Source organism: Orcinus orca, chromosome 4, assembly GCF_937001465.1.
Source record: "Orcinus orca chromosome 4, mOrcOrc1.1, whole genome shotgun sequence".
Taxonomy (NCBI): domain Eukaryota; kingdom Metazoa; phylum Chordata; class Mammalia; order Artiodactyla; family Delphinidae; genus Orcinus; species Orcinus orca.
Genome location: NC_064562.1, coordinates 90,207,211 through 90,232,956, shown reverse-complemented (window position 1 = coordinate 90,232,956; position 25,746 = coordinate 90,207,211). Strand labels below are relative to the sequence as shown.

At 43.3% G+C, this 25,746-nt stretch overlaps 2 long non-coding RNA genes across 2 annotated transcripts in view; one reads left to right on the top strand and one right to left on the bottom strand.

Moving 5' to 3' along the window:
• The window catches only part of LOC125964174 (uncharacterized), a 178,191-nt gene that overhangs the window by 110,200 nt on the left and 42,245 nt on the right, over positions 1-25,746 (bottom strand). The window lies entirely within an intron of this gene.
• LOC125964173 (uncharacterized) lies at positions 8,495-12,006 on the top strand. The gene is made up of 3 exons (XR_007476832.1): positions 8,495-8,691; positions 11,343-11,437; positions 11,611-12,006. It is a non-coding gene; the product is annotated as an uncharacterized LOC125964173 (long non-coding RNA).

Sequence of the window (25,746 nt, the reverse complement as noted above, 5' to 3'; positions counted from 1 at the left end):
AGAGGTTGGTAGGAATGATGGACTGTGGGATGGCTGTAGGGACTGACATCCACCATATAGGCAGCCGGGCATCCCTCTACAAAATCTGCTAGTGGAAAATCGTCTTCTGAGAAGTAGTATCAGTGAAGTGCTCCAATGACCTACCCTCTTGCTACGGCCTCTGCCCTAGTTCAAGCCTTTACGACCTTTTCTCTAGGTTCAGGCACTTCTTTCTCATGCTGCCACTCCCTTTTCCCAAGCACAAATCTGAACTCCTTAGATGAACCCCCTCAGTGGTGCTCCATTGCATTCCCACAAGGCTGAGTACATTAGGCCATCCAAGACCTGGCCTCTGTGCTATAGGATCTCTAGTCCTAGCCACGCCCCCGACCCTGCCTTTGGAGCCTTAGGCCTTGTGAGGACATGCCCCATCAGCCACCTCTGGGGAGAGGTCTCCCCTACAGCCCCTACTTGTATCTATTTTATCTACTGGGTTCCCACATAAAATTTTTTGTTTGGAGAAAGGAGTCCGTGTGTGTGTGTAGTGGGGAAGGGGGAGTTTGAAGAGTACTCATTTGACAACACCGAACTGTTCATCGCTTACTGCACACTCCATGCCATTTCATACTTCTGCTTCTCTGCTCCTGCCCCTGGGAATGCCCATTTTTCTAAGCCTGGGACCGACTCTTCCTTTGCTATGGACAGAATGTTTGTGTTCCCCTAAATCCATGCACTGAGGCCACAATCCCCAGTGTGATGTTATTTGGAAGTGTGGCCTTTGGGAAGTACTTAGGTTTAGATGAGGTCATGGGAGTGTTGCCCCCGTTGAGGGGATTAGTGCTCTTATAAGAAGAGGAACAGACCAGAGCCCCTTCTCTCTCTCTCCACCATGTGAGGATACCCTGAGAAGGCAGCCTTGGGCAAGCCAGGAAGAGGGGGGTCTCACTGGACACTGAATCTGCTGGCACCTTCATCTTCGACTTCCTAGTTTACAGAACGGTGAGACATAAAATTCTGTTGTTTAAGCCACCCAATCTATGGTATTTTGTTATAGCAGCCTGAGCTAACTAAGACATTCCTCAAGCCTTAGCTCAAGAAACTCCACTTCCAAGAATCTGATCTAAACCCCAGGGTGGGCTAATGTGTTTTGCCTGTGTTCCCACTGAAACCTGTGCATGTAGCTATGTTTTTTTACTTCATTAAATTGAAAGCTTACTTGTTTATGTGTATATTTCCCCCATTAGGCAGTAAACTTTTGAAAACAGGGATTATTTCTTTATTCCCTTGGCACCTGGTATAGTTGGAGCTCAAAACAGTGTGTGTGTGTGTGTGTGTGTGTGTGTGTGTGTGTGTGTGTGACATGAATGAAACCAGTCTTCTGGAAAAGGTCCCCATCCTCCCATGTCTACTTTAAGCCCCACCACCTCTGAGAAGCCCACCATGATTGCTACAGTCCTCAGTGATCTGTATCTAACCATGTAATGAGACTCTGTGACATCATGAATCTGTACAACATGGCTGAATATGAATTCATCCTCCATCTCCATTTTCCTAGACATAAAAATGCCACTAATAAGATCAATTTAAGAAAATCAGAGCACTGAAAAAATAAATTCAAAACATTGAAAGAGTTATCCATAATCCTATAATCTTTGCAGTAAACACCTCCATTTAAGATTTTTAAAGAGTTTCTATTGAAATAATGTCTTTTAAAAAATAAATGAAAGAAATACAGGTTCATTATAGAATGTTTTGAAAACATAGACGAGTATAAAGAAGAAAATAAAAAGCATCCGTTATCCCATCACCCAGAGACAACCACAGTAACTCTTTGGTGCAATTTCTTCCAGTCTCTTTTCTAAGTGTGTATGTATATGTCTGGATTATTATAATAACTAATATTCATTGAACATGGTCTACTCCAAGGCTCTAAGTAGTATAAGCTCATTTACTTTTCAACAATCCAGTGAGGAAAATATTTATTATCTCTATTTTAGAGACAAAAATCCTGAGACACAGAGAGATTAAGTAATTTGTTCAAGACACACAATAGGTAAGATAGTGGATCCCTATGTGTGTGTGTGTGTGTGTGTGTGTGCATTTGTGTGTGTCTATATATATGTATTCATGTTTATATATATACCCATTTTGGGGGGAAGCTGCTAAGGGTTGCAGGTTTTACATTCACAAGAGTTGATGAAAAAGTTACCTCCTAGAAAACACTCGGCAGTTGGCTGATGGTTTGTAGACAACTTCTGCATTATTATTTCACAGCCTGACATGCTGGTGCTACCTAAGGATCAAGGCTCTGCTTGTCTGTTGGCTCCAGTCCTGCTTCAAAGAGGACTTCAAGCGTCAATTCAGGCTAAAGCTTCTCCATTTTTGATGACTTAGGCAGCTAAAGAATACTTCTCAGGTTTATTCCAAGGAAAGCCTAAATAGTTGCTCTTCCCTCAGGAGAACTCATATAAAGTGACATGTATCCAGTTCTTATTACAGTTGTATTTTTAAAAATTGATAAAAATGATTACTGTGGATCATAAAAATATTTGATAAATACCTAACAAAAATTAATTATTATGCATCATGAGAATAAGTGCTAAACTAATAGTTTCTAAGAAATAAAAAGTAAAGCTCATGGTAACTAACAGTGACCCACAGGCAAAGCTTTCTGAAATATATTGTAGCGTTCCAATTATTTACTGCAGTATAATGCAGGAATCATTTGTTGTTAACTGGTCTCAGGAGGTGGTTTTCACTTGAAGTCTCTCATGAGGTTGCAGTCAGATGGTGACTTAGACTGGAAGCATCTCAAAGGCTGTCTGTTCTCTAGGACTTTGACTGGAGGTGAGAACTGGAACATCTATATATTGGCATCTCCATTGCCATTTGGGCTTCTTCATACCAGGGCAGCTGGGTTTGAAGAGTAAAAACCCGAGAGAGAACCAGTCTAAAACATCTTTTATAACCCAGCCTCAGAAGTCACACAGTGTCCTTAAATCCAGCCCATATTCAAGGGTAAGGGAATTAGATTCTACCTCTTGATGCAAGGAGTGTCAAAGAATTCACAGACATGTTTTAAAACCATCATACGTAGAAACTCTTCAAACTTTATGGTTCTCATAGAGAATGGTCATTCCTCTGTTCACTCTTAGAGTGGGCTCATTCTCTGAAACGTCCTGGGGCACATGGAAAGCTTCAGCACACTTCGAGGTCCCCTTCAGCACACTTGTTCTCAGAGGTCCCTGTATTAGGTGCATTACCTTTTAGGACAAACAGCTCTGCAATGCCATCTATCTCCTGGATTTTGTCACTGCCTTTAAAAACACTTGATGGTTCTGAAAGTGCTTTGTGGGGCCCGCCATGATTCTCTGCATGCAGCTCCAAGGGGGAAAGGCTGTATGAGGAGGCTGGATGCATTTTCCTCTGTCTTGTGGGCTTTCCCTCCCCAGATCAGCTGCATGGGGTGACTGAGGTAAAACGGAAGGCTCTACTTAAGTCAACAACAGGTAGTAACTATGAGGAAGACAGCCATCGCAGAAGCAAAGAGGAAGTGGATCAGTCTTTTGGGCCATGATTATGTTGTCAACAATACTCAGCATTTATTGAGCTCTTCTTGTATGCTGGGCTCCGTGCAAAGCGTGTTGCCTGCATTACGTCATTTAACAACTCTTCTTACAAGTGTTAAGTGATAGGCAGTATTTTTACCTTCACTTTACAGAAAACATTTGTTGCAGTGGTTGAGTGACTCGCCCAAAGCTGCACAGCTACTAGCAGATAGAGCCTGTATTTGAACTCAGGTATGTCTGACTCAAAAGGCAGAATAGTGGTTATCAGTGTGACCCCTGGGGTCAGAACCCTAATGCTTGGGCTTGAAACCTCACTTTGGGTGATCTCTGACAATTATCCTCTTTGTATTTCAATTTTCTCATTGGCAGAGAGGGGATGATATATAAACCCCACTGAGGTTTTTACATTAAATGGGATGAGGTATTTAAGGTGTTTAGCACTCAACAAATGTTAACTATTCCCCCTTCTCCTCTACTACTTACGTCTGCTAGGATGGTGATTTAATCAAAAGGATAATATACTAAAGATCCAGAGGTCTAAGGAAGTACAAAATGAGGAACCAGCCATAGACCCATGGTCAGACCTCACCTCAGTTGTGAAATTTCGGTTGTGACTCTATGTTCCCATCACAAAGACTGAGACTTTGTGATGCTAAATGGAGGCATCCCAAGTTTCTCCACTATGGCATCCCAAGCCATTCTCTATTTCCAGGTCCAACTAAGTTTGCAAACCACTTGCCAAACCAAACACAAACATACATAATGGAAATTGATTCAGGAACTCAGAGTCAGAAAGGAGGGCTGGTGACAAGCCCTCTCCACCTCCTTGCTGGGTTTCAAGCACTTTCCAATCCCTAGTGGCCAGATTCTGGTCTCTTCTTTTTGGGGTTAAGCTCTAGAGAGGGCTATGATTTCCTAAAATGTGTTGGAAAGCTGGGAGATCTGTTGCAGCAGGATTTCTTCCGCTGTCTCTATGAGTAACGTGGAGGCTCTGGCTGGAAAGGGCCCAGTGCGGAGCCTGGCGGGTGGTGTGGCCCTCTCTCTCCCATCAGTGTGGCTCAGCTTCCGATCAGCGCTGCCTTCCCAACCTGAAGAGGCTGGGAAGTTTTTACACAGGCTCCAAGCTGTTGATGTGTGTGGTGCAGCCCCCTCCCAGGCAGGTTGATTTGTGAATGTGCTGAACTCCAGTGTACTAGGCGGCCTAACCACAGAGAGAAGTGTTTTGTTTCTCTACCGGATACACCTGCCCAAAACACAGCGCTCCCTCATGCTGCAGGCTCCGGTTTGTTTGAAAGATTGCACCCTCCAGATAAACCAGAGGGTACAACTGTGTGCACTGAGACCCTGTGGAGGCTGAAAAGGAATGAAATTGATTTTCTTTCCTTGGAGGGCAAGGGACAATTGTACAAAATTATTTTTCTATCCAAACGAGCATTCTTCACTTTCTTGTTAGTCATTATTTCTCAAAGCGTACCACCAAGAGGATTTTAGGGATACGCGGACACAGCATTAAAGAGTATTGAGTCACAGACTGAGAAACTTAGTCCCTTTTTAATTTTTTTTCAATCTTTCTGGTTTTGTCAGGAAAACAATTTTCGTTTGAAGCTTATATTTTTCTCTTTTTTTTTTAACATCTAACACTAGTTAATTTCCCTTTAAAAACACACATACACCAAATGAGTATAGACCTCAGATTTGGAGTCTTTAGTTAGATGTTATATCTTCTTAAATGCTATAATATTGCCTAGATAAAATTTGATAATTTTTTTGTTGTGATTATTTTTAGGATTATCTTTAATTTATGGTAAGGGATAGCAGCTTACCATTTATTTTAGGCATGTTTCTTTTTAAAATAAATGTATTCGAGTTTTAAAAATCAGTTTGTTTATTTATTTTGCGGTACGCGGGCCTCTCACTGCTGTGGCCTCTCCCGTTGCGGAGCACAGGCTCCGGATGCGCAGGCTCAGCGGCCATGGCTCACGGGCCCAGCCGCTCCGCGGCATTTGGGATCTTCCCGGACCGGGGCACGAATCCGTGTCCCCGGTATCAGCAGGTGGACTCTCAACCACTGCGCCCGCCACCAGGGAAGCCCAAAATCAGTTAATTTAAAGAAAAATATTAAGTAAATAATTGTACAGGTGCTATTCATAAATAGTATAAGTCATGGGGTTAGTATGTGGTGATATTTGGGTGGGGCAGAAATTGGGAAGGGAGTACACAAATATCTGACATATGAGCAACTAGGCTTTGGAGTCGGACAAACTTGGGCTTGAATCACTGTCTACCACCTACTAGCTGCATGACCTTGAGCAGCTATTTAATCTAGTTCCACTAGATCTGTAATCTAGATCTGTAAAATCATGAGAATGTCAGTTCATTATTCACTTTAGGTTTTGTGAAGACAATGCATGAAAGGCTGTAATGCATGGTCCTGGAACATACTCAAGAAAGTTAGCCATTATATTTTATTATTATGATTATTGCCAGGAAACTGTGCTTATGTAAGCACAGTGCCGGGTACATAGCACACAGTAAAGTGTAACTGCTCCTGTAATTGCAGTTTTTATCATTAGCATCATGTGTTAGTTTGTGAGTTTGTATCTGCTCTGAAGCAGGTGTCCACATGGGATTAGATGTGCAAGGGATTTATGAGGGGGAAGGTCTGTGCGGGATAAAGGAGGAGGGAGCAGGAGAAAGTGGAGACAGAAGTTCTGACACCTGTGAAAGGAAGGTGGCTTGGGCTGAAGGTGTCTCAGACTTCGGTGCAGTTACAAGAAAGCTTTGGCCAGGTGGATGAGGAGTTCTGGAGTCAAAGTCGACCCCTGGAGAAGTCCCCCTTCTGTGCTCAGTCACTGGCTGGGAGCAGCTCATGGAAGTATGGTCTTGATGTGAACATGGTGGCGAATCCAGAGGGCAGCATCTGGGTCACTTATGCCCCCCATAGCAGGAGATCTGAGCAGCACATTTTGTGACTGCCGTGAAGATCGCCTCCATCTTATTCATAAAAAAGGAGCCTGAGTGTTTTCTCCAATTCATTTATCCAGTTAACTAACACCCGGTCATTGCAACCCAGAGAGAGATTAAAATTACTTCACACCCAAAACTGAAATATAATACCTGGCTAACTAATGATTTTCTTGTCTCAATGCTCAACTAACAAGCCAAACACATTACTTACTTTAAAGAGTTTATCTTGTGCACAACTTTATTAACTGTTTTGTCTTTTAGCTCTAATTTTGGATTTCAAAAGTTTTGCATTTCAGGCAGAGAGCGAAGCACAATTGATACTTTCATGCAAATTGAATCTAAAAAGGGCCTCAGATGTCAGTCCACAGATGTGTTTGGCTCACACAGTGTTTAAAAAAAATATTGGGGGTCAACATTTTAAAATTGGGAGACACATTTTTTTTTTAAATGTTGATTTTGATTTCTTCTCTTGAAAACCACAGATCTGGAACACTGAGCCTGAATTTCTGCATGACAGAATTATCTAGGGTGAAAGTGGCTGCCACTCAAAGTGGGGCTCTCCTATTTGTTTCAGGACCTACCACCCACATAAAATATGCATATGCCCTTATACCCAGCAGGCTTAGCTGATTTATGGTCCTGTCTGATCCTTTGTGCAGAGAATGCTAACTGTGCCTCAATATTATATTCTCCCCTTCTTCTATAGTGATGTTCCAGCTGTACTCATGACTGCCCATCTAGGACTACATTTCCCAGCCTCCCTTGCAGTTAGGTGTGGTCATATGACTAAGTTCTGGCCAATACTGTGCAAATGAAATGGATGTTTGGAACTCCAGATTGCTTTTAAAGAAAAGCAGGATGCCCTCTCTTGCCCCTTTTCTTTTTCTTACCAGCTGCAAAGTGGACGTGATGGTGGGAGCTGGAGCATCCATCTGATATCACAAGATGGAAGCTACGTATTGAGAATAGCAGAGCAAATAGGAGGAAAACTGGGTCTCCAACATCAAGGAGTTACATACCAGCTCTGGAAAACCTATGCTCTGACTGTTACATCAGGAAAATGAACTTCCATTCTTAGGTCTCTTTTTCACAGCAGCCTCAACTCTATCTTAACTAATAAAACCCTGTTTGCAGTTGAGTCTGTAGCACTTGGCTTAATTGGAATTGAGGTATATAAAGGAAAAGAAAATGTATGATTCTGCAAGTTGTTTTTCCTTGTAAATGGGACCTATGTGGCCAGCATTTAATTGCAAATCAAATTTCACTGACAGCTGAGATGGGACATCATTTTTTTAATGGTTAAAGCAATATTGGAAAGCCCTGGCCATGTCTCACAGGCTCTGTTTGCAGGTGGTACCATTTTCTGTCTGTGGATGATTTGTCCACATGGCTCCTCAGGGGCTACTATATCCACAGCTACATGTCTCAGGTCCACAGGCTACATTCTCATCTCTTCTTCACCTCCACCTCGTCTTTGAAGGCCTCACTTGAGCAGGCAGCCCTCCCACCTTTTCTAGGCACTGCCCTCTGAGTGAAAGAGAAGTAGAAACTTCTTGGTTGGTACTGTTCTGGCTTCCAGGGGTCCAAGAGAGGCTTCTAGTAGGTGTGAAACCACTGAGGATCCTCACAGTTTTGATCTGAGCAGACCCTGCTGTATTATGTGAGGGTAAAGGGCTGTTTATGAAAATGATGTATGACAAAAAAAGAACTTACTACTCCCCAGAGGCAGGTGCCAAAAATGGCATGTTATTGTGTCCTTTAGAATGATGAATGAAAGTACTGAATGAAATTTGGGTAATAATAATGCCAAACTATTTAGTTTTCCTGTGACAGAGGTCTCCAAACTGGGACTATTTTGGGGAACAGAACAAGAGAAGAAAAATTATTGATTAATGAGCACTTAATGTGCCATAAATGTTATGTACATTTTCTCATTTAATTATCCGAAAAATCCTATGAGGTGGCATAACTCTTTTTTTCTTAAAGCAGAAGTGCTAAGAAAAGTTAACTTGACAAAGATCACACAGTTAGGAAGTAAAAAGCCAGAGTTTTGACGCTCTGGTGACCTATGTTCATTCCACATCATGCAGCCTTATGGATGCTCTAAGGCTGACCTGATCAGAAAGAGGAGACAAGCGAGATCATGGACCAAACTGCTGGGGACGGAAGTATCTGGGTAAGGAGGGTAACCTGTAATGGAGGCAGGAAAACAAGAAAAGAAAGTAGGAGCGGGACACGTTGAAAAGACTATATACCTGCATCCGATCGTCCTAAGGCCTCCATGCTGTACAGATCAGGATGAGTGCAACTCTCTGGGGAGGGATTACCTGGCAGCAAGATGAGAAAAATCTGAAAAATAAATTTTACTACGCTCTTTACATTGAAGGATATTGCTGACTAATTTGTTGGTATGATACGGAGTAGCAAAGGAATTACAACTTAATAGTTAGCCAGACAGAGGAGTTAAAGTTTCTACTTATTGAAAGAACTATCCTTTTCCCACACCTGGCAGATTCTTTTGTTTTGACATATGTATCCTGGTTATCCTTTTATATGGATGCCTCTATGTCCATTCACACTGTTCTGCAAGATCAAAGGGGGAGATGATTCCCAAAGCAATGTTCTGGGACAAGTAATGCCATCAAACGTGAAGCAAAATTGTATCATTTTTCCTTTTTGTTTAATGACCTCTTACCTTCTGCCTCTTCAGAGAAATGGTTCATCTCTATTCACATTTAGTGGTAAAATATTTTCTAACAGCATCAGCAAAACCCCATTCAAAGTCAATGACCAGCTTTTTAGACATAAGACACATGCCAGTTCTGTTTGGCACAAAGTAACTACTAACAGATCTAATGTAGTTCCTTCTCTCTGGGCCACTGATGGGTGTCTGACAGCTCCAAAATCCCTCAATATTAAGTCAATTAGTTAGATGGATAAAATCCTCAGAAATGGAGAGGTTGTCTAAGATGTAGCTGTTTACATTTCAGTGGTGGTGAGGTCCCAGCCTGGGGTCCCATTCAGGCTGTAAGGAGAATGGTGTCCTCTCCCCTGTGTCAATCAGGCTCTTTCTACAGAATGAGTCTCAATTGACCGAATACCATTCTCCAGACAGGAGCAGGGAAGGATATAAATAGAAACATTGAAATGAAAAATGCATTCAATACACCTAACCTACTGAACTTCCTAGCTTAGCCTAGCTTAACTTAAATGTGCTCAGAACACTTCTTTTAGCCTACAGTTGGGCAAAATCATCTAACATAAAGCCTATTTTATAATGAAGTGTTACATAGCTCATGTAATTTATTGAATACTGTACTGAAAGTGAAAAACAGAATGGCTGTCTGGATACAAAATGGTTGTAAGTGCATCGGTTGTTTACCTGTGAGATCGAGGGGCTGATGGGAGCTGAGGCTCGCTGCCCATGCCCAGCATCACAAGAGAGGATAATGCTACCCTGGAAAATATCAAAATTCAGCATTTGAAATTACAGTTTCTACTGGATGCGTATCACTTTTGCAACATCATAAAGTTGAAAAATCATAACTCGAACCATCGTTAAGTCTGGGACTGTATGTAGCTGGGAACCGGAAAATACATTGCCTCACCAAGCTCTCTGACTTAAGTCTCTTGCCTGCCTTGTACTGATAAAAACAGAAATGCAACCCTCAGGTCCATGGACAACAGTTCTCCATCACCGTGACCCTGGCCTAGTGGAGAGGAAGTGAAACTAATTTGGGCAAAGACATGTCCCGTCTGTCCTGTCCGTTCTTCCTGTGTGGCCCTGGGGTAGAAGCAAAGGGTTTTGCATGTTGGGCTAGAATACTAGGGAAAGAGGAAACAGTGTCTAAAGAGGGACTTTGAGGTCAGGGATAGTTCAAATATAAAAATTTCCTTTTGCTCTTTCACCTCACCTTTTCTTTTCTTTTTTAAAGTGAAGTTTCCAAGTAGAAAAGGCAATATTTGCCAAGTGTTACAGTTTACTTTATGCTGATTCGGTTCTGAAAATGAAGGCCCTCTTTACTCTGGCAGTAATTTAAAATAATAATAATGGTAGTGTATTTTAGCACCAGGTTATAGGTTCCTCATTTAATGCTGTGATAACCCTCTGAAATGGGGATTGTTATCCTCTCTTACGGATGGGGAAATTGAAGCTCAGAGGAGGTAAGTGGTTTGCCCTCAGTCACTAAGCTGGTCAGTGGCAGAGTCTGGAGTTTACTCTTTCTACCACACCTGTCACCATAATTCTCAGGTATAAGCAGCTACTTCGTGTTAAGGTTTCTATTCCCAGCAGTCCTCGGGGCTCAACGTGATAAGCACATGTTACTCTGCTTCCCACAGGTGTGTTGTGAGGCTCCCCAGAAACTTCAGTCCCTCCTCTCTCCTGGTGCAGGCAGAACTACAGACAGCTGAATTTCTTTATCATTACCTTAGATATGATAAAAATTCCCAAAGGGAATTTTCTTCCTGACGTGGAGTTGGCAGCCTTTATTCATAAGGGATGCATTGGAATGTTCTGTCTTGGTGAGGAGACATTCTTAGAAATTGAAGACGAAGAAGAAAAGGGAGGAAGTGGGGGGAGAGCTGAAGGGAGGATGTTCACGTAGGGCCGGGAGTCTTGGCTCTTCTTCCTCCTTCTCTTTAGCTTTAAGGGTCTCTGCCTTCCTTCTCTGGGGAGAAAGCAAGGACCACTGCCTTTTAAATCAAACAGGCCTTGGTTCCGTTAAAAAAGAGACAACAGGCCCCAAATGGAGTCACTTGTGCTAAGCCCACGTCATCAAACCGAAACTTAATACCTAACCTAATTGCAGTTTCAATATCCCCCAGGAATGTCATCTCAATTCCAGTTTGGGATTTTCTGGTCAGCACCAATGAAGTAATCTGCCAAGTAGACCCTTTTTCATTCCCCAGAGGAAGATGAGGTAATTGCTCTTTCCTTATCCCTTCCCTGTCCTGCCTGTAAAAGTCTTCCATTTTGTACAGTTCCTTGGAGCTGCTTTTTATTTGCTAGATGGGATGCTGTCTGATTCATGAATTGTTGAATAAAGCTAATCTGATGTTCAAATTTACTCAGTTGAATTTTGTTTCTTAACAGTTCAAATCTCAGCTCTGGTGAAAACTCTTGACGAAGCTATTTAACCTCAGTTTTCTCATCTATAAAATGGGCTAGGGACTTCCCCCGTGGCTCAGTGGTTAAGGATCTGTCTGCCAATGCAGGGGACGTGGGTTTGAGCCCTGGTCTGGGAAGATCCCACATGCCACGGAGCAACTAAGGCCATGTGCCACATCTACTAAAGCCCACGCGCCTAGAGCCTGTGCTCTGCAACAAGAGAAGCCACCGCAATGAGAAGGCCACGCACCGCAACGAAGAGTAGCCCCCGCTCGCCGCAACTGGAGAAAGCCCGCACACAGCAACAAAGACACAACGCAGCCAAAAATCAATAAATCAATAAATAAACTTAAAAATAAAATAAAATAAAATGGGCTAATATTTGTATCTTCTTTGTTGGGTCATTGGGGAGACTGATTGCAATGTTTCTCTAAGCACGATATGCATATGGTTTTTCTGGTGATACATTTTTTAATGTAATAATTAAGCCACATATAGATAACTATCACGCCAAACGTGTCATTTCACGGGTCATATTGCTTAGGGCAAGGCTAAGTTAAAAAAGCAATCCAATTTAAGTCTATTTTGATAAAATATTAAACGTGTGATGTGGAGATGGCAAAACGTGGTAGGGAGGGAACCCTGGGCCAGTATGAAAGCTGCTGGGAAGTGACTCCTTCCCCACTCCTCCTGGTTAAGGAGGGCTACTTTGGACAAAGAAAACCTGGGAGACCCAGGTTGAATGGGAAGGCTGGGTTACTCCCGGGCCCTGGAGTTAGCTGCCCTGTGGAGTCCCTGGAATTTCACCTCCCACTGCTGCCCTCTCTTGGTCGTGGGCTGGCTCCAGTGTCCTGAGTACAAGTCAAAGTTGACCCAGGGCGATCTAGCACCCAGCACCCATGCACTGCCCTTTCTGGCCCCTTTCTCACCTCTTCTCACACTGCTTCCGAAACTCCCCCACCCCCATCAGTCCCACCCCACCTTGGCCTACCCTCCCCAGTGTCACTGTCTCCCCCAGATAGTCACAACAACTGCCCTTTCCCAGATTCCTTACAGATCAGCAGAGGACCTTCTGATTCTCAGGTGTGAACCACCAATGAGCTTAGCTTTCCCAGGCGACATTTGTTTTAAAAGAGGAACTGGTTTAAACTAAATGAAGTCAAATTGACAAGAAGTGCAGTGGCTGTATTTTGGGGATGGGGATCCTTCTTTGGCTCTCACCTTTCTTTATGAAACATACCCTTCTCTTTTAAGTAGGCATCTAGATCCAGGAAATGAAATCCGTTCATTTCTTTCCAAGAAATTCTACAAGCTTTCAAAATAGTTTTACTGCTGGTGTAAGAGTTACATTATTTTGCTTGAGACTAACAACCCGAAATAACACTGGTTTAAAAAAGATTTTAAAATATTTCTCTCTTATGTAAATAGAGGCAACCCAGGGCTGGTATGGTGGGTCCCTGAACACCAGGTTGCTTCTATTTTGTTTTTTCACCCTCTTCAGTGTGTGGCTTCCACCTTGTGGCCCAAGATGGCTGCTCCAGCTCCAGACCTTGGGTCGGCATTCCAGTCACTGGTCAGGAAGGACGGTCCAGAGAAGGGTACCCTCTAGTCCTTTAAAGCACTCACCACCTTCCTTTACATCTTGCTGGCCAGGACTCGGAAGTGAATTCATTGTAAAGCATACTAGTAAATGTGACATTTTTTCCTGAGCACCTATGCCCTGCTAACATTTGGTATTTTATTACTGAAGAATGGGAGACTGGGTTTTGGAGGCAATTAACATCTCTTCCATAAGCCTATTCCTAGGGTTGTGAGAAATGTTCAGACCCAAGTAGGAATGGATCCCAGGACTAAAATTAGGCTCTCACATTTCTCTTCTGCCATTGTGAAAATGCCACTGGTGCAAGGGACAATGCTTTAGACCACAGCCAGGTCACTGAGGGTCTAGTTCCAGCTCTGCTGCTAGCCAATGCCATGGCCTTGAGAGAGAAGTCTAACATTCCAGGGCCTCAGTTTCTCTAAAATAAGGTTACATAATTTGATCTCCAGGGTCCCTTCCTGCTCTAATATTATGATTTCATATAACAGTGTCTTGATGTCTGTAACTAAGCAGTTAAATAGAAAATAACATATGCTTTTTTCTTTTGTCTGTGATCATTAAATGCTGTGGGTAACTAAGGGTAGATTACCAATTGTTGGCCCCCAGGTATCCTTTTTTTTGGCGGGGGGTGCGGTACGCAGGCCTCTCACTCTTGTGGCCTCTCCCGTTGCGGAGCACAGGCTCCGGACGCGCAGGCTCAGCGGCCACGGCTCACGGACCCAGCCGCTCCGTGGCATGTGGGATCTTCCCAGACCGGGGCACGAACCCCTGTCCCCTGCATCGGCAGGCGGACTCTCAACAACTGCGCCACCAGGGAAGCCCCTCAGGTATCCTTTTAACCTTGTCATCCTTCCACAAGACTCCTTCCTGCAGGAACTAGCTTGAGATGGAGTTGCTGGCCAGGAGACCCACTTTATTTTCCATTGAGTTTTGGAAGCTGGAGGGCTAAAGCCACCGACAAGGAAATTCATGGTTGTAAAGTTTCTGTTTATATCCGGTAGTAGTGGCTGCAATTGCCCATCTCAAACCGCTGGGACAGGAAGCATATGCAGCCAATTGATAAAGAGGGTATCTGCTGTAAGCACGCTAATCTTGAGGAAATGGGGATCTCAAGGCACCTGGATTAGCCACAGACCAGAAAGGGGCCCTTTTAGTGTTCCTTTCAGTTGCTAAGACACACGCTATGTTTGGAAAAACACCTCCTCTGCCACCCAGATGGAGAAAAACATAAGCTGCCATTGCTTAACTGCCTTACAAATAACCAACCAACACTAGCATCTGTGCCTTAATACAGGGCTAATCTGCAAACAAAAATGCCACCTTGTCTGCTTCTTGGGGCCAGAAAGTGGACCAGTTCACTGGCTGGTCATCAGGGCTATGAGATATTACTTTTCTAGCTCTGTGTGACATAGTGGATGAGCTATACATGGCGGCAGGAAGAGGACAAAATTGGAGATCCAACCAGGAAATGAGGCACCAGTCTACATGCCTGTTGGACCGTCAGCCCCAGGGAGCCTTGCTCCTGATTTGAGAGAAACTCCCCAGAGACTGGCCTGTCTCATGAGGAGGACGGGCACTCCCACATGTAGCATCTGGAATCACATCTTCCTTTTGACTAGGATGAAGACTCAGGGTTAGGAAGACAACTTTGCATCTTTGGTGAGCAGGACTCTCAGAGGGGCCAGCAACACTTCTCTTCCGTTTGTATCTACATATCTGTGTGAAGCGTCTCTTCCTGCGATGACAATCCTTAAAATCAACCACTGAAATAAGCTGAACCCCAGAATAACTGTAATAGAAGATGTTAAGCTAATATTTTTAAATATAATGAAGCATAGTCAATCACATTGCTCTAATCAAAAGAGTAAAATGGGGCTTCCCTGGTGGCACAGTGGTTGAGAGTCCGCCTGCCGATGCAGGGGACACGGGTTCGTGCCCCGGTCTGGGATCCCACATGCTGCAGAGCGGCTGGGCCCGTGAGCCATGGCCGCTGGGCCTGCGCGTCCGGAGCCTGTGCTCCGCAACGGGAGAGGCCACAACAGTGAGAGGTCCGCGTACCGCAAAAAAACAAACAAACAAAAAACCACAATGAGGGACTTCTCTGGTGGTCCAGTGGGTAAGAATCTGCCTTCCAATGCAGGGCACGCAGGTTCGATCCCTGGTCGGGGAACTAAGATCCCACGTGCTGCGGGGCGACTAAGCCCGCCCCCCACTACTAGAGAAGCCCATGCGCCGCAACAAAGAGCCCGCGCGCTGCAACGAAGCGAAGACCCAGCATAGCCAAAATAAAAACAAACAAACAATAAACAACAACAAAAAACTCACAATGAGATGTCAGTTCACGCCTCTTAGGATGTTATTTCAAAAAGGCAATAGGTAACAAATGCTGGAGTGGATGTGGAGAAAAAGGCACGCTTGGGCACTGTTGGTGGGAATATAAACTGGTGCAACCACTATGGAAAACAGCATGGAGGTTCCTCAAGAAATTCAAAATAGAACTACTGTATGATTCAGCAATCCCACTCCTGGGTATATATCCAAAGGAAATGAAATCATTATCTCAAAGAGATATCTGAACTCCCATGTTCATTGCAGTATTATTCACAATAGCCAAGTTATGGAAACAACCTAAGCGTCTGTTGATGGATGAGTGGATAAAGAAAATGTGATATATACATATATATATATATGGATTATTATTATTATTATTGAATATTATTCAACCTTTAAAAAGAAGGAAATCCTGCTATTTCCAGATTCATCCCAGGTATTATGCTAAGTAAAATAAGCCAGACAGAGACAACATAGTATCACTTATATATGGAATCAAATAAATAAATAAATAAGGTCTCAGAAACAGAGGGTAGAATTGTGGTTGCCAGAGCCTGGGGAGTAGGGGAAATAGGGGAGGGATTAGTGAAAGAGTAGCGACTTTAGGTTTAAAAAAAAAAAAGAACAAAAACAGAAATTCTGGAGACCTCCGTAGACCATAATACTAATTCCAGGGGTAGAGCTGTTGCTTTTGTCACCATCTGTTCCCTCTGCCAGCAGAGGTATGATGTGAGTGTAGCAGTGTAGATTCAGATCCACCACTGGGAGCCCAGCTCACTGAATATATGAGAAGTTCTGTTCACCACAAATAAGTGATAGTACGTCATCTAGTGGAATATTATCAACTCCTAAAAAGAATAGATCAATTTAGGTTGATGTAGAAAGATGTCCAAGATACAATAAGGGAAAAAAGCAAGTGGTAGAACAATGTACAGTGTCAAATAAACAAACAATATATATGTGCTTCTATATTCATAGAAAATTTCTGGTAGCAGGGGTTACCTCTAGGAAATGGTCCTAGACAGAACAGAGACAGAAATTTATGTTTTAATGTACTGTTTAAATGTTTTTTACAAAATCATAAACAGGGAGTTCCCTGGCCGTCCAGTGGTTGGGACTTTCATGGCTGAGGGTCCAGGTTCGATCCCTGGTCCGGGGAGCTGGGATCCCACAGGCCACACAGCGGAGCCTAAATAAATAAATAAATAGGGCTTCCCTGGTGGCACAGTGGTTAAGAATCCACTTGCCAATGCAGGAGACACGGGTTCGAGCCCTGGTCTGGGAAGATCCCACATGCCACGGAGCACACAACTGCTGAAGCCCCGGGTGCCCTAGAGCCCATGCTCTGCAACAAGAGAAGCCACCGCAGTGAGAAGCCGGCGCACCACAACGAAGAGCAGCCCCCGCTCGCCGCAACTACAGAAAGCCCACACGCAGCAACGAGGACCCAATGCAGCCAAAAATAAATAAATAAATTTATAAAAATAAACAAATAAATAATAAACCATAAAAGGTTCGATTTTTTTTTAGGTTCAATATTTTTAAAAAAGGTTTTAAAATGATCAGGCTTCTTAAAACTCCTTTTATGATTTTATCCTAAGGAAATACACAGTAAATGTTTTATACTAAGATGATCATGACAACATTTATTTTAATGGTGTAAGACTGGAAATAACCTAAATGTCTAGCATGAAGAGAATGGTTAAGTAAATAATGGAAAATGGACTGTAACATAATGCAGTCATTTAAAAAATAAATTTTCTGAAAATTTTAGCCAGATGGGGAAAGGCTGACACTATGTTAAGTGGAAAAAAGCAAGTTGCTCTGTGTAAATTCAGTATTGTATCAATGACGTTACAAATGCATAGGAAAAAAATAGCCTGGAAGAAAATATTCCCAAATGACAAGAGTGATTGCCTCTGATAGTAAGATTATGGGGGATTTTTCTCTTTCTGGACCTTTATATTTTCATATTCTTTTCAATTTTTGTGCAATGAGCATGCGTTATTTTGTAATGTGGGAGAAAAAGAAAGTAAAATACTGAGAAAACCATTACATGCATTCCTGGCATGAGTCAGGAGCTGAATTTTCATGTTTAAATTAGCTTCAGAAACACAGGAGTGGTTTCTAGGCAACCTGCTTGGGAAATCATGTTCCTTTCCATTGTTGCTGGAGTGTGCATGAGTGTCTCAAAGAAAATGTAAGAGATGAACCCTTGCGAAAGCAGTCTCCTTCAACAAAAAACAAGCTTTGTCACGGGGGCTTGAGTTATTGTGACCCCGGAGGCACATAGGGATCTGAGATATTTTTGGGTTTTTTTCTGACGAATGAGTGCTTGATTTTAATGAGGATTGCCATAGGTAAGTAGAGTAGGATAGCTATTCAAGTCTCTGCAAATGGTGTGGGAAATTGGGGTAGGGGGTGGGGGTGGGGAACAGGAGCCCAAACCAATAACCCCAGGTAGATGGCTTTCCTAAGAATCCAGGGCTGTGGATTCAGACAGTGGTGAGGCTTTACAAGATGGATTGCAGCGCAAGATGTGAAAAGATTGCCTCGTCATCCGGTGAGCCATTTACCGTCATTATAGACAATCCTGCTGAGCCAAAGGGCTTTTAATCAGGAGGAAACACTGAAAAATGGAACCAGAGCTAAGAAACCCTTGGCCCATCAGACTGGGCTGAGTCAAGAATGATTTTTTAGCTTTAAGGGAGCCATGTTCTTTACAAAGAGTTTGTACAAGATGCAGAAAGTACTGTTCTCAGCCCACAATGTATGCTTTGTGGACCTCAACTACATTTTTCAGCAAGAAAACAAAAGGCATTCTGCCTGCTAAATGGGATCAGAGCTCAGTTTCTTGCTCCTACACCCCCTAGTGGTTGCCTTTTGTAATTACAAAAATTAAGTGAGGAAGTAAATAGCAGGCATTTGGGGTAAGGAGAGCAGTTGACTAAGGGTTAGTGCCTTTGACCTTGGCTCCCTCTAGATTTCATCAAAGCTCAAGGGGGAAGCTGTGGCCTCAAGAGGTACAGATGCACTTCCTAATAGAAGGTGGGACCGGAGGGCAGGAATCCTCCACAGAGGATGTTAAGAGCTTATTTTGTCTCCAAACTTGTGAACCCATGTCCTGAATTCCACCTAGTTGTGGTCCACTGGGTCTGGCCACCTCTCCTTTAAAGTGACAGATACCTGGAGGGTAAAGGAAGAGGGGGACTAATATTTACCTACCCTTCCTCATGTGGTAGCCCTTGAGGGCAAGACCCTTTTCTTTCTGTCTTTGTACTCCAGGGCTTAGCACATGTGTTTGTGTGAAATGTTTGTGGTCTTGAATGCTATATGTAGCCCATGAGGTAGATAATACTACCCTTGTTTTTCCAGTGAGGAAACTAAAGTGCAGAGAGGTTCAAGAATGCCTGAGATATCTATCTAATAAATAGCAGAATAGAAATTCAAACCCCAAGTTCCAAAGGACCTGCTCTTTTCTTTCTACCAAGATGCCCCCTCCTGACACCTCATGCCCTCTGTCTTGCTGGTCCAAACTGTCAGATGAAAGCCCCACTGTCTCTCTCCTTTGAGTCAGTCCACCCTTGGGGGCCAATGTCTTCCTTCTTCTCTGAACTTCTCATTTGTCAGTGAGTCACCCCTTTAACTCTCTTACTATCATTCAACTTTCCTTAGAAGTTTGCTTTTTTCTCCAAGCAGTCCATAAGCATCTTGAAGGATGGGGTAATATATTAATTTTTCTGTAAACTCTCTGCCCAGCATTCAGTAAATATTTGCGGGAAGAGTGAATTTAACAGCAGAGTGTTGGTCAAAATATACCTCCCAGGGCCTGTTTGTACTAGGAAACTAGCAAAAAATTTTAATTTTTATCTGAAAACATTTATTCTCATCAAAAACACCTAATTAAGTGACTTTTTACCCCCCACCGAGGGGCTTGCAACCTAAGATAAATTAAATGCAGATCTCTTTCTCTAGGAGCTTAGAATCTTGAGCACATACATAACTGGGCTGTTAAAAACACTGGATTTGGGTCAAAGGTGGAATCTAAATTCACTTAGACTCTTCTGTTCTAACTGGAATCTTTTGGTTCCCAGGACAAATACAGGGTCCTGCTCTGACAAGCTGGGACACTGACGGACCTGGGAACAAGTAGCTGGCTTCCCTGCCAGATGTATTTATCGCATTATGTACTGCAATATACCCAGGTTTGTTTCATCTTCCTCCTACGGCTGCCCTCCAGGGAGCCATGCCTGGTACAGGTACATGCACAGTAAGATTAAGACCCAAAGCACTCAGCTCCCACTGTCCTCCCACAGGTGACATCAGACAGTGCCAGTCCTCAGGGGAAGCAGGCCAAGACTGCCAGGGGCAAGTGTGATGTGGGAGGATGTCAACTGTTATATATTTCGTGAACATTTATTGGGCACCTCTTTTATGCCAGACACTGGGGATATGGTGACAAATAGGGCATTTTAGAGGTGCTCAGTCTCGTTGCAGGGACAAACATGTAAACAAACGATTGGATACATATTAGAATAGAAGTGCTTACGAGAAACCTCAAGAACACAGAGGAAATAGTACAGAATTCTGCCCCAGGAGGTTGGGAAAATCTTCATTGATTAGGTGACTCTCAAAATGTCTTGAAAGAGAAGTTGTTCACTGGTTGGCAAAGGCGGGATGAGGGTTCCAGGCCCAGGGAACAGCATGTACAAGAGCAAGGAGGCAGAAGGAGTGTAGGAAATCCACCTTGTTATGAACGCTACACAGAGATGGCCCGAGATGAGTCTGGTGGGGAACGTGCTGAGAATATGAAGGTTCTCATCTATTTAGGGTGGGGCTCTGGCTCCATCCTATGGATGATGGGGGAACCTGGAAGGATTTCAAACCACAGGGGGTATAACACAGATTTCTAAATATCTACATAATGTGAGGGCAGGACTAGAGGAGGCAGAGCCTGAAGTAGAGGGACCAGCGCAAGGCTGGCAATCACAGAAATCCAGGCCATACTACTCTGTGCCAGGAGAGATAAGAGAGGCCATGTGGCCTTAGCTGATGGGACTGATGAAGCCTGGTGACAGATGGGCTGTGGTGGTTTGCTGGGGGGAGTCTAGGACACTCCCAGTTTTGGCATGGGCAGATGGGAATGGTGGCCCCATTCACCAAAATCAGGAACACACGGCTGGGGTCGGAGAAGAAGGTCAGGGGAGCGGGTGAGTTACATTTTGGCCATGTCTAAAATTGCATGTGGGACGTCCAAGCAGAGCTGCCTAGTAAGTGGTTGGTATGTGGGAGTCTGAGCTCCAGGAAGACGCTGGTTTCTGAGGGAAGAAGGCTGGATCAGGCTTCTTTCTCCGCAGACATTCAATAAACATTGTTTTGAGAAGCTAATTAATGATTACAGGGCACTGGGAAAACAGAACGATGTTGCAATGTAAATGTGGATGTTCTTACAGTAATGGACTGGTGGTTGCAGAAAAGCTCAGGCTAAATAACACTAATTTTTTCCAGCTATAAATAGACCTTCTTCTGCAGTTGGGGTTTTCAATTCCACAGTGAAAAGAAATGCAGCAGTGGAAGCGAGAAAGAGGGGCAGAGAGATGGCATCTCGTGCCTACTGGGTACACATGTTAGCAAGGTCCAGCCACAGTGGATAAGGCAGGGATCTGATCTGGTGCCAAAGAGCTTAGAGTCTAATATCATAGGTTCAAGTACTGATTCCTCAACTAACTGGTTAGGTGTCTGTAATAGATTATCAGATGTGTAGTAGATGTTTACTAACTGCTTTTAGAGATACAGTCACAGTTTTAAGCTCCTTCAAATCTCAGAACAGCCTCATGGTAGGTCCTTTATTAGGCTTCTTTTGGGGATGAGTAAACTGAACACAGAGAGTTTAAGTGACTTACCCAAGACCACTCAGCTAAAAAGTGGCAGTTCCAAGATTTGAACCCAGACAGTCTGGGGCCAGAGTCCTTTCAGAGGCAATTAACTACTGTGTTATGCTGCCTTGCCATGTAAAAAAGTGCTTTGCAGAACTTTCAGTTTCTTATCACTGCATGGATTTTGTGAAGGGAAAGTTGCATAATTTACATTAAGGCCTAAATCATAGGTAAATGTTTTCACTGTGTTCTCCCATAATTGTTCCTTCAAGGAAGCAGTGTTCAATGATTTGTCCCGGATCTTCTTTTCGGAGAAAGCTCTAGGGGTTCCTGTCATTGTGTGACTTTGTGTTCGCAGACCACAGAAGTCTCCCTGACCAGCATTACCATTCAGCAGTAGAGACCGCTGTCTATTAAATTCAGCGTAATCATAATGGTCATGGGCTCAGGAGTCAGAGAGACTTTGGCTCCATCCCAGCTCTGCCACTTGGGTGTGTTACTTAAAACTCTCCAAGCCTGCTTCCTCTGTCTGTTCATGGGATAATACTAATAACTCCCTAGGGCTATGAGGATTACAGACAGTGGTAAGGAGATCACTATCTAGGGTAAGAGTCATTAAGTGCTCTAAGACACAAATAGACATGTGAAATGGGGGAAGCACACATTCTAGGAGAAGGGAACTGCAGAAGTCTTGCTTTGACAGGGAACTCAGAGTGGCTGATACACTAAAAGAATCAGCAAGGGGACTTCCCTGCTTGCACAGTGGTTAAGAATCCACCTGCCAATTCAGGGGACACAGGTTCGATCCCTGGTCCAGGAAGATCCCACATGCCACGGAGCAACTAAGCCCTTGCCCCACAGCTACTGACCCCGCGTGCCTAGAGCCCGTGCTCTGCAACAAGAGAAGCCACTGCAATGAGAAGCCTGCGCATGGCAACGAAGTGTAGTCCCCACTCGCTGCAACTAGAGAAAGCCTGCGCACAGCAACGAAGATCCAATGCAGCCAGAGGAAAAAAAAAAAAGAATCAATGAGACTGTCTCGTAAACTTATTAAGCAATTAGCATTCTTTTAATTCTTCAACAGTCAGTATTTCTCTCTCTATAGGACGTATATAACTAACAAAGCAAAACTTATGACTTTAAGAAAATAATTTTCCCTAAACATTTAAGCATTGATTCCAAACCTAAATTAAATTCTTTCATCCATTTAATTAAAATCACAACATGACACGCCGGATTTTCATAAATGCGTCAAACGCCTTAAAAAACTGACAAAACACACACTAAGTATTGTAATGGCTACAGAAATAATCATGTCCAATTTATTTAAAAATTGCTACTATCAAGGATTTAAGGTTGCTTGTTCTCATCTCCATTGTTAGCCGTATTTTAATTCTTATTTTTATTTTATACGTTCCTGGAATCTCTATTTCTATACCAATTTATGGTGGCAATAATCATACACCTCACCCCTCCCCTACCAATACCAAAAAAAATCAGACGGGCCAAAGTTGCAGATTCTGAGTTATCACATGATTGACTCTTAGTGAGGAAACTGGACTAGCAATTCAAACCCTCACAGTTAGTCTTTCGGTTGAGCCTTTTAAAGACAATCAGGTCTCATTTCTGATGTCATGGAACTTTTAAGTCCCTTTTAAGTTCAAAGGGATTCTGAGTTTTGGAGACCAGAAGCAGGCATTCTTTAAAATGTTCACAATCAATATTCCCCATCCCATAATTCAGCCATTATAATATATTGATCTGGTCTGTTGCTGTAATTGGCAACTTAGGCATGTTTTATATCTAAAGCATATGCACTGTAATGATGCTCATTATAATGATAGCATCACCTAGAACCTTGCTACTTAAAGTGTGGTCCATGGACCAGCAGCATCAGCATCCTATGGACAAAGAATCTCACTTCAGACCAGCAGGCTTAGAATCTGCATTTTAACAAGACCTCCTTTTACCTTGTGATTTGGTTGCATTTTAACATTGAGAAGCCCTAATATAAAGAATTCATCTACCTGGAGATAATGGATCAAGCCTGCAGTTGGCACTCCTCTTTGGGTCATGCAATTCATTTATCCTCCTGAAACCCACTCTTGCTCCCCCTCTTTTCTTATAGTTTGAGACTTTATTTTAACTGCTAAGATTTCTACTACATTGACCGAGAGAAGTGGGCCTGGGACTGAATCTGAGGAATCCAATATTGAAGGAGCGGGGAGATGAGGACAAGTTGCCCAGAAATCTAGGAAAAAACCAACAGAGTCATGGGAAAGGCCTTTCAAGTTATATTTGTCAGGTTCTCTTATCACGCTGAGGAGCATGTAGTAAGCCCTCCACAAACATCAGACATTGTTCCTGTTGTGATTATTAGTAGTAGTAATTTAAAAATGAAGAACAGGGCTTCCCTGGTGGCGCAGTGGTTGGGGGTCCGCCTGCCGGTGCGGGGGACGCGGGTTCGTGCCCCGGTCCGGGAGGGTGCTGCATGCCGCAGAGCGGCTGGGCCCGTAGGCCGTGGCCACTGAGCCTGCGCGTCCGGAGCCTGTTCTCCGCAACGGGAGAGGCCGCAATGGTGAGAGGCCCGCGTACCGCAAAAAAAAAAACAAAAACAAAAAATGAAGAACCGAGGCTATGTTGGACAAGCTGGGGAAACCCAAGAAGCATCATCACTGAGATTTCCCATAAGAGCAATATTTCCGGACCCTTTGAGGAAGGATCTATGGTCCCTCTAGGGTGTTGAATGAAGAAGGGCTGATTTGTAGAATAAACTCAGAAAAAAATTAAGGTCAGAGGAAATAGTCTGTTCACTGGAGTGTTTACATTTCTTTCTGAGGGCAGGGTGAGTGGTGTGAAGGGAGAGGATGATAACATGTCTAAGTAAACTGATTTTTAACAAATGGCATGACTTTTCCACCACTTTGTTTTCTGGACCTTGACCGTAGCATTTCATGCATTTTTTAAAAACATAAGCAAATGGTTTGAATACTGTTTTCAAAATTCCCTGCCCAAAAGAAGTGAGATATCTAGTCCTACAAACCCCGTGAAGAGTTAGTTCCTCTGAGACCTGATTGTGCTCTGTTAGAAATTGATCTGGCTAAGAGATGAGGACAGAATAACGCAGGAACATTCTAGAAAGTATATTGATTAGGACACACTAACTCTAATAATCTACTTCATAGCTTAAATCTATTGGTAGGCTGTAGTATCATAAGCATTTAGCTATTAGTCAGAAATCCTAGATAAACGGATGGATCTCTAAAGAGTTGGCATTTGACACTTACATTTCAAGCTGTTTTTTTGTGTCATCTCTTTAGAGCTGGTTAAAAACCAGATTTCGTTTATGACGTCATCTTCAAGGCCCTGTGTCAGGACATGCGGGGAGTTTACAGCGACACCTGGTGGCTGGAAAGGTGAAGTACCCTGGCTTTGTTAGAAAAGGATAAAGGATAAATTGTGTCTAAAATTTGGTTTATTTTTGTGGTAGAGAATTTCATTCTTTGTTCCAATTCTTTTTGTAGGATTGCAGTTACGTATTTAAAAAATGGACTTTGATTCTTTTAGATTATTTTTATAGCCTCCAGCCTTTCTTTCCTAAAGAAACCATCAACCAGGTGAACTGACCAGTACTATCAGCTGGTCTAGATCTACCCAAGGCCAGGACTAGGGTGATGCAAATTTAAGGAGGTGGTAAAAACGTCAGTAATGAGAATAGATCACATTCTAATGCAGTAATTTAAAAAGTCAAAATTAATGCCAAAAATTCATTATAAACAAAAATATCAAAATCGTAAATACAGGATCAATATTATTGATTTTCCCTTTTGATCCCATGCCCCAATACGGCTCCAAAAGGCCTGAAAAGAGGCAATGAACTCGATGGCCTAGCACCTGACAGGGCTCACACATGTTCAATGAATGCACAGCCACCACTCCCACCCCGACCCATGGATTCCCTGTCCTTCCTGGGTCTCTCCTTGTCTCCTCTCATCCTGGTCAAGAGTAAGGAGCCTAGGTCAAGGGCAATGATAGAGAAGAAGAAAAAACAGAGAATAGAAAACTTAAATGTGGCCCTGGGGAAACAAATTGGGAATGGACTCTTCCATTTCTCCTGTTTTCCTTTTCAGCACCCTCCTTCATCTGCTTCTTCCAAAACCTGCTTCTCAGGAATAGGGCCTAAATTACTCATTCATGCCTAGGGCTCTCTGCTAAGCGGGCCTGAGCCGATGAGACTCAGACACTGAGGGCAGGTGGGAATGGAGATGAAGGAGGACATTGCGCTGGTGAGAAAGCCCCTCTCACCTCTTTCTG